Here is an 8,725-nt window from a genome sequence, read left to right on the forward strand (position 1 = left end):
GGTCATCCGCTCCACTCAGCGTAATCCGTTTGGCTGGAGCAATGAACTGTCAGCGCATTTAATTAGGGCTGCAACAACGAATCGATAAAATCGATAAAAATCGATTACTAAATGCCTTGACAACGAATTTGGTCGTCGATTCGTTGTGTCGCGCAATTAATAAGTTACTCGTAGGCGCAGCACTGTTTACAGCCAGCCGCCGACAGGTTGGTTCATGGTTCATGCACGCCCACAGCGAGCTTTAGTGTGCGCGACCACAGCTTGTATTTTGGTCGTATCTTAACACTGGACTGTATGCCTACATAGAAGTGTTGTACCTTCACTGTCTTTGGGTTAAAAAAACTCCTTCAACTCAGTATCCGTCTAGTCCAACCGAAAACTGTCCGCTGCTGCTGCTGCAGACGTGGTGCAGAGGGATGTTAAACGACTCGTTTTCTGTGAGTCGACGTGTAGGAGGGATAAATCGAAAAATCGATCGATTTCTTCTCTTTTTTTCGGCCCGAAAAAATAAAATAAAAAATAATAATTTGTTTTTAAATAAATATTTGTAAACGAAAATTCATGTTTTGGTGTATTTTGGCAGAGGTATTTTTGCAGTACTTGAGAAGGTGCACCTGGAGACTGTGGGCGCACTCCTGTCTGCATGGTGCGGTCACTGATTGAGATTCCGCACAGTAAATAAATATTTTAAATAAATATTTTATATTTTCGAGCAAGTTGCTAGTAGGCAACCGCAGTGTTTTGCGATCTGGGAAGGGTCTGGCTGCACGCGCCTCCAGCCGTTAATTCATCGGCTGTGCGTGCTGAATTACAAAAAGAAACATTTTTGGGACCACAACTGCTGTTTAGAATTAAAATGTTGCACCCAAACCCTAGTGATAATAAAAATGAGAAAATGTAAACGGCGGCTTGCAAGACGTGAGCCATGTTCTCAGCAGTGTGCCTCTCTGTCATTGAGCGGGTCTGGAGGATCGCACTCTGCAGAACCCAGTCGCTGAAAAAGTGAACGTCACCGTCACGTACGACTCAGTCGTCAAAGCTGTCCAGGCATCAGTGGTGATGGCAACTTTGTCAGCTGAGGACAGGATCTCGCGGAGGGAGGCTGCTGCTTCGCAGAACATTTTCTCCAGCCTCACAGTAATCGTTTGGCGACATGGCACTGTGTAGGTTGGCTCGAGAAATGAAATAAGATTGCGTAACCCAGTCCCCTCTACTACGCTCATGGGCAGCATATCTCCGGCTATCATCTTGGCTAGCAACCCGCTGATTCTTTCAGCCCGGCGGCTATCACAGGATCTCACCGTGAAGTTTGCGATGCTGAATTGCTGGCTGGAAGGCTTGGGATGCCTCCTTGCCAGGTGATTCAACATCACGGTTGTGGACGAATGGTACGCAAACTTCATGAGGCATAATTTACATTTAACTGTTCTGTCTTCAATCTTTGTGAAACTATCCCACACCGGTCTTTTAAGTGAAGCCATTGTCATGAAAGGACAAAGGAAGAGATCGCTTTTGGGAGACGTAGCGGTGTAGCAGAACAGAAGTGACCGTTAGAACCAGGGCCGTCGGACTGCGAGGACAAAGGGGACAGTTGTGGGGGGGCCCAAGGCAGAGGGGGGGCCCTTCCGGCCAGTCCCCCCCCCCCCCCCCCCGTCAACAATCGCTCCGGACCCCCCCCCCCCCCGTCATCAATCACTACGGACCCCCCCCCCCCCTCCGTCGTCAACAATCGCTCCGGACCCCCCCGTCAACAACCTGGCGCAGGGGGGCCCATCAGTACCTATAGTATAGGGGCCCAGGATTTGGTGCTACGGCCCTGGTTAGAACAACAACACAGCTACGTCTCCCATTTGAAAAAAAAGAGAAGGATTTATTATATTTTGATTCATGGTTATTTTGAAAGCAGAAATGGGTTACAATGTTTTGTAAAGGACATTGAAGCAGTTTGTATGCAAAAAAAAAAAAAAAAGTAAAAAAAACCCGATTAATCGATTTCTATTTTTAGAGTCGTTTAGAGCACGAGTCGAGAATCGACCGTTGAGTCGACACATTCTTCACATCCCTAGTGCAGACGGGCTCGGAGTCGGCACCGCGTGCATCAACAGTCATTCAAAGCAGCGGTAGTAATCACACAACCGGACGGTGTAGAAAGTCCCATCAGTTAAAAATAGTAATGCAGTTTTTAAATCCATGTTAAAATCGGCAGGATATAGAGCTAGTTAACTTAAAAAAATAAACTGACCAATGGTCACAAACAATGTCAAATGTGATGTGTTCAGGTCGGCTCAGTAATATGATTGATGCGTTCAAATGCAACAGAAAAAATAAATAAAAAATTGAGATTTTTGTGAAAACTTGTTTTCCCAGTAATATAAAATAGATAGTAAAGATTGAATTATGACCTGTTTAATGTCCTATCTTGAACTATCATCATCTTATCAGCAATTAAAGCAATATTACAAGTTCTATTTCAAGGAGTCTCGAAAATGGTATCAATAGGTTTGACCGGTTAACCATGGACATCCCTTATATACATATAAAAGTATATCATACATTGTATGTTTTTATTGTGTTATCCCAGTTATGTTATTTTAATTGTTTTATTATTTAATATTACTTTTACTAGTTCTGGGACGTTGGAGCAATAACCTGGTGTTTTAAAAAAAAAAAAAATTATCCGATTCATTGATTAATCGAAAAAATAATCGACAGATTAATCGATTATTCAAATAATCGTTATTTGCAGCCCTACAGTTTTTTTGTCATACGTGTAGCTATGATAAAGGCCACATGGTTTGGCGTGTTTTATTATTCAATACCAATTATACCAATAGTACGGTAATGTTAAATCCGTACTATTGGTAATCCCCCGATTCCTTGTGAAAAGTAATCCCCCGATTCCTATTGTGGATGGTCCGTCGATTTGAGCAGGAATATGCTGAACAACAGCCCGGCATCCTGTTTCTGCTGCTGTTGCTGCTCCCGGTTGACCACTCCAAGATGGCGGCCGTATTTCTCGCGTCCCAGCAGCCAATGCTCTGTCTATTGCTATAAGATGTCTATGGTTTTTACCGATATTAGTGAGATGCTAACAAGCCTCGTTCTGTTCGTTAAATGCTGTTCTAATGCACAGTATCGAAAGAAAAAGGTGCGACTCCGGTGGGACTCGAACCCACAACCTTTGAATCACATCTCAGTGTTTGACTAGAAGTCCAATGCGCTATCCATTGCGCCACGGAGCCACCTGTTGAGGATATACCAGAGCTGTTATATATCCCAACAGCTCTGGGAATTTCGGTTGATGATTTTCGATCTTACCAGAGCATAAAACCAACTCATAGCCGTTTATAAAGTTGTATCATTTATACGGTTTATTTATATCCAAAGTAGCACAGGAAACACAGGGAACACACCAAAACACGACAAGGAACAGACAGACCATGACAGTAATTATGGAAATAATAATTATATATGATAAACCACACTATCTTCATTTTGATTATATTGAAGTATGCTAAATTCTAATTTGTATTCATGATTGTAATATCCTCATGTAATGACATACATATCTTTTTTTTACAGCAAGAGGAGTGAGAGAGAGAGAGAGAGAGAGAGAGAGAGAGAGAGAGAGAGAGAGAGAGAGAGAGAGAGAGAGAGAGAGAGAGAGAGAGAGAGAGAGAGACCGAGAGAGAGAGAGAGAGAGAGAGAGAGAGAGAGAGAGAGAGAGAGAGAGAGAGAGAGAGAGAGAGAGAGAGAGAGAGAGAGACCGAGAGAGGGGCTGTGTCCATAAAATAAAAACACTTACGCGATGTGTCGGGGTCCACTTCTGCGGCAGCCTGCATGAGCTCGCTGTCAGTTGGTTCCGTTTTTACTGTTACTGCAGATGATGCCTCAATGGATCCAGCGCGTGGCAGGGCAGGAATAGCTAAAAAATAATGAGATCAATATGGTGTACATTAAAAATATGAAAACATGTAAAACTCAGTATAGCGCAAAAGATTAATTGTATTGTTGCATACTTACATGGCTGAAACCTTGGTGTTGTAAAGAGGCTCTTTACATTTTTGGAGATAGCCTGGGGAGACTGGTCTCTCCTTGACAACAGGCCGCGTAGGGAGGATACAGGCACTACGGATGATCGTGGAGAGAAGGCGGGTGCTACATTGACAGCACCCTGCAAGGAGGCTGAAGGCTGTTGGGATGTGGAGGCGGCCTGTGTAGAGGCAGAAGCTGTAGTGGCAGGTTGGGAGCTCAGTACTTCCTTCTTCACCCGAATGGCATAGCGGCCAGCAGGAAAATGAGAGACGTACTTCTCCAAAAGTCTCTTATTTATCAGATTGTTGGTTGAATCAGAGCGACCTGACTCCACCGACATGGATGCCACCACATAGCCAGCATACCCCAGAGCGTTCTCAGCCAGCCATTTAAATGTTTGATCCCTGAAGGCCCCAAACTGTAATTTATGCTGGCCAAAAACATGCTCCTTGTTGTTGGGATCCCCCCACCTTTATGCTCAACAGCTTCCCTTGCAGACTCTTTCACCTCATCTGATGAAAGAGCTCTGGTCCATGGCCGTTTCTCCGCCTTGACCTTCTTGGCATCCTCAGAGTCAAAAAGGCAGATACAGCCATCCTTCTTCCTAAATTTAGGATCCAGTTTGTATTCTGAAAGTGGAGGAAATATCAATAATAAAGTAAGAAATCTCCCATTACAGAGACACAGTCAACAATCAACATCAATCTTCTCAGTTCATAAAAGTGTTATACTTATGACATAATCCAGTAGTACTGTGTAAAGTTATATAGCCTACCACTTAATATCTTAGAACAAAGAAAGGAAATACAACAAATACTTGAACACATTACTTAAGGCAGCTGTGAATATTATATTACTAACGGTTATATTCAGTCATGATCACCTCGTAATGTTGCTTTAATATTCTGCTCTCTGTATACTTGTCACTATGGGTTAGTTAGGGTGACCACCTCATTATGGCCCATTTGCAGGACAGCAGACTATTATTAGGCTCTTGGAATAGTGATTTTATATTACATGACTATTTTGAGGTAGAGTTGGATGTTAACCTGCTTTAAATCGCGGTGGGCTTTATGAAATGATCATTTTAACGGCACTGGACCTATTCAATCTAATACATATATAATGAATGAATTTAATATAATAGGCTAACGTGTTTTAAGAATAGTAAACGAGAGAAACAGATCAATATTACGAGTAAAGACTAGGCAGCTCTCCATAGGCTGTGTAACATATATAAGCTGTGTATCATATATAAGCGATGTAACATATAAGCTGTAACATATATAGGCCATGTAACGGAAATATAAACTGCGTTATTATTACTGACGGACGAGGCAGTGAATTAAGTATTGATTACACAGCGATTTTTTTGATAGAATTAGATACTTAACAAACCGTATTGTAATGACCACGGAAGAGGCATTGAATGAAGTACTGATTACACAGCGATTTATTAGATACCTAACAAGTTACTGCTTATTCACTGTACTAGTTGTTGCTTGGTAGTAACGGGCCTTCTGACTTGTGTTTACTGCGCAGCTATGTTTACTGGTCTTGCGTGTTCCAACGGTAACGGATTTTTTTGAAAATTTAAAACTAATACAACTAACGTTACCTTTTCGATAAAATGCATTACTGAACATACACATTACCTTATACGTCGAATTCATACACGTTACAATGATTAACGACGACCTATCGTCGAAGCAGACTTTTGGCATTTGTCGGATATGTTAACGTGATATTTGCCAATTTATTTGTATTGAAAATAGCTAGAAAGGACTGACTTACCTCGGAAATGTTCATAAGAAGTGAAGTGAAGTGAAGTAATCAAACGAAAGGTGTGAAGATTTTCGTAAATTTCTAATGTCACTCGCAAATCGAAAAATACTGAAGTGAAGTAATTTTTGGGTAGCAATACGAGCGCTGATTGACGCTCGAAAGGCCACGATGTCATTCTTCGTAGTAACAGCGAAATACGATCGCTGATTGGCCAATTTTTGGTAGATGATACGAGCGCTGATTGGCCAATTCTTGGTAGATGATACGAGCGCTGAATGGCCAATGCTTGGTAGATGATACGAGTGCTGATTGGCCAATTCTTGGTAGATGATACGAGCGCTGATTGGCCAATTCTTGGTAGATTCGACCTCGACCCACAGGCGACGGGGAGCGCCAGTTGATGGTACTGGGCCGCAGGATATACAGGTGCTGGTCAAATTATTAGAATATCATGAAAAAGTTGATTTATTTCAGTAATTATATTCAGAACGTGAAACTTACATATTATATCAATTCATTACACACAGAGTGATATATTTGAAATGTTTATTTCTTTTAATTTGGATGATTAGTACTGACAATTACTGAAAATCCCAAATTCAGTATCTCAGAAAATTAGAATATTAGTTACGACTAGTACAAAAAATGATTTTTTAGAAATGTGGGCCAACTGAAAAGTATGAACATGGAAAGTTTCAGCATGTATGGCAATCAATACTTAGTTGCAGCTCCTTTTGCCTGAATTGCTGCAGCAATACGGCGTGGCATGGAGTCGACCAGTCTGTTGCACTCCTCAGGTGTTATGAGAGCCCAGGTTACTTTAATAGTGGCCTTCAGCTCTTCAGCATTGTTGGGTCTGGCATCTCGCATCTTCCGCTTCACAATACCCCATAGGTTTTCTATGGGGTTAAGGTCAGGTGAGTTTGCAGGCCAATCAAGAAGAGGGATACCATGGTCCTTAAACCAGGTACTGGTAGATTTGGCACTGTGTGCAGGTGCCAAGTCATGTTGGAAAATGAAATCGTCACCTCCATAAAGTTGGTCCGCGGCAGGCAGCATAAAGTGTTCTAAAACTTCCTGGTAGACTGCTGCATTGACCCTGGACCTCAGGAAACACAGTGGACCAACAGCAGCAGATGACATGGCACCCCAGACCATTACTGACTGTGGAAATTTTACACTGGACTTCAGGCAACGTGGATTCTGTGCCTCTCCTGTCTTCCTCCAGACTCTGGGACCTTGATTTCCAAAGGAGATACAAAATTTACTTTCATCTGAAAACATAACTTTGGACCACTCAGCAGCAGTCCAGTCCTTTTTGTCTTGAGCCCAGGCGAGACGCTTTTGACGTTGTCTCTTATTCAAGAGTGGCTTTACACGAGGAATGCGACAGCTGAAGCCCATATCTTGCATACGTCGGTGTGTGGTGCTTCTTGAAGCACTGACTCCAGCTACAGTCCACTCTTTGTGGATCTCCCCCACATTTTTGAATCGGTTTTGTTTGACAATCCTCTCCAGGGCGCGTTTATCCCTCTTGCTTGTACACTCTTTTCTACCACATCTTTTTCTTCCCTTCGCCTCTCTATTAATGTGCTTGGACACAGAGCTCTGGGAACATCCAACCTCTTTGGCAATGACCTTTTGTGTCTTGCCCTCCTTCTTTAAAGTATCAATGGTCATCTTTTGGACAGTTGTCAAGTCAGCAGTCTTCCCCATGATTGTGTGTCATACAGAATCAAAACGAGAGACCATTTAAAGGCTTTTCCAGGTGTTTTGAGTTAGTTAGCTAATTAGAGTGTGGCACCAGGTGTCTTCAATATCTGACCTTTTCACCATATTCTAATTTTCTGAGATGTTGAATTTAGGGTTTTCATTGGTTGTCAGCTATAATCATATTCTTTTTGGCAAAAAACACTTATAATGTATCAGTCTGTTTGGAATGAATGTATACATTCTACAGGGTTGACTTTCTAAATGGAATTAATGAAATAAATCAACTTTTTCATGATATTCTAATAATATGACCAGCACCTGTATATCCCAACAGCTCTGGGTACGAACACGCCGGCATCCAAGTCGATATTTTTCGTAAGGCTTCTGCGAGCAGAGTCCGAGACGAATCATGAATGTGAAATTTCGGTTGATGATTTTCGATCTTACCAGAGCATAAAACCAACTCATAGCCGTTTATAAAGTTGTATCATTTATACGGTTTATTTATATTCAAGCGTTCCGTTTTACCTTTAAGTTTCCGCTGCTTAGCGTAATCAAATTAACGTTGACCTCATATCTTGTTTTCTGCATTTAAGTAACCCAAAAAAAGCCATGCTTGTCGGTCTCTGGAACCACGGTGGCGGTGTTGAGCAGGAGGGTAGGGCTGCTGTTGGCGTTATAACATGCTTTGTTTTGTACCGATCCGACGCGATCTAACATTATTAAACCATTAAGGCGACACCGTCTAAACGGTTATGTGAAATACAAAGGATATCAAATAGCTTTTAAAGTGGTTTATGGAAGTAATCGCTGACATAGCAATATCCATTTTTCAAAATGAATGTTGTATTCTGAGCCCTTCAGAGCCCGGATAGCTCAGTCGGTAGAGCATCAGACTTTTAATCTGAGGGTCCAGGGTTCAAGTCCCTGTTCGGGCGGTAGTTCTTTTTCGTCCTTGCCCGATTATTAAAGCTCCGCCATGACTAGGTAGACTATATATCGTATGATTTGACCTCAATTAAAAGAGTGGTCTACCGTTACTCAAATCTGTAATAAAACAACAAAATCCACAACAACCTCCAGATGGGCCAGTTCAGGACCATCTGGGAGGACGTGATTGTGGAGGGAAGGATGAGAAGGAAGCCGATGCTATCCTGGAGAAGCCTCAAATGCCCCCTCTGTGAGGAGCTAG

General features: G+C 42.2%; 2 non-coding genes across 2 annotated transcripts; one reads left to right on the forward strand and one right to left on the reverse strand.

Annotated features, from left to right (window-relative positions):
- Nucleotides 1–3,151: 3,151 nt before the first annotated feature.
- On the reverse strand, nucleotides 3,152–3,242 carry trnar-ucu (transfer RNA arginine (anticodon UCU)). Its single transcript is given in 2 exon segments — nucleotides 3,152–3,187; nucleotides 3,206–3,242. It is a non-coding gene; the product is annotated as a tRNA-Arg (tRNA).
- A 5,156-nt stretch (nucleotides 3,243–8,398) lies between these two features.
- On the forward strand, nucleotides 8,399–8,471 carry trnak-uuu (transfer RNA lysine (anticodon UUU)). Its single transcript has one exon. It is a non-coding gene; the product is annotated as a tRNA-Lys (tRNA).
- The last annotated feature ends 254 nt before the right edge of the window (nucleotides 8,472–8,725 follow it).

This window comes from Gadus morhua, chromosome 3 (genome assembly GCF_902167405.1).
Source record: "Gadus morhua chromosome 3, gadMor3.0, whole genome shotgun sequence".
NCBI lineage: Eukaryota > Metazoa > Chordata > Actinopteri > Gadiformes > Gadidae > Gadus > Gadus morhua.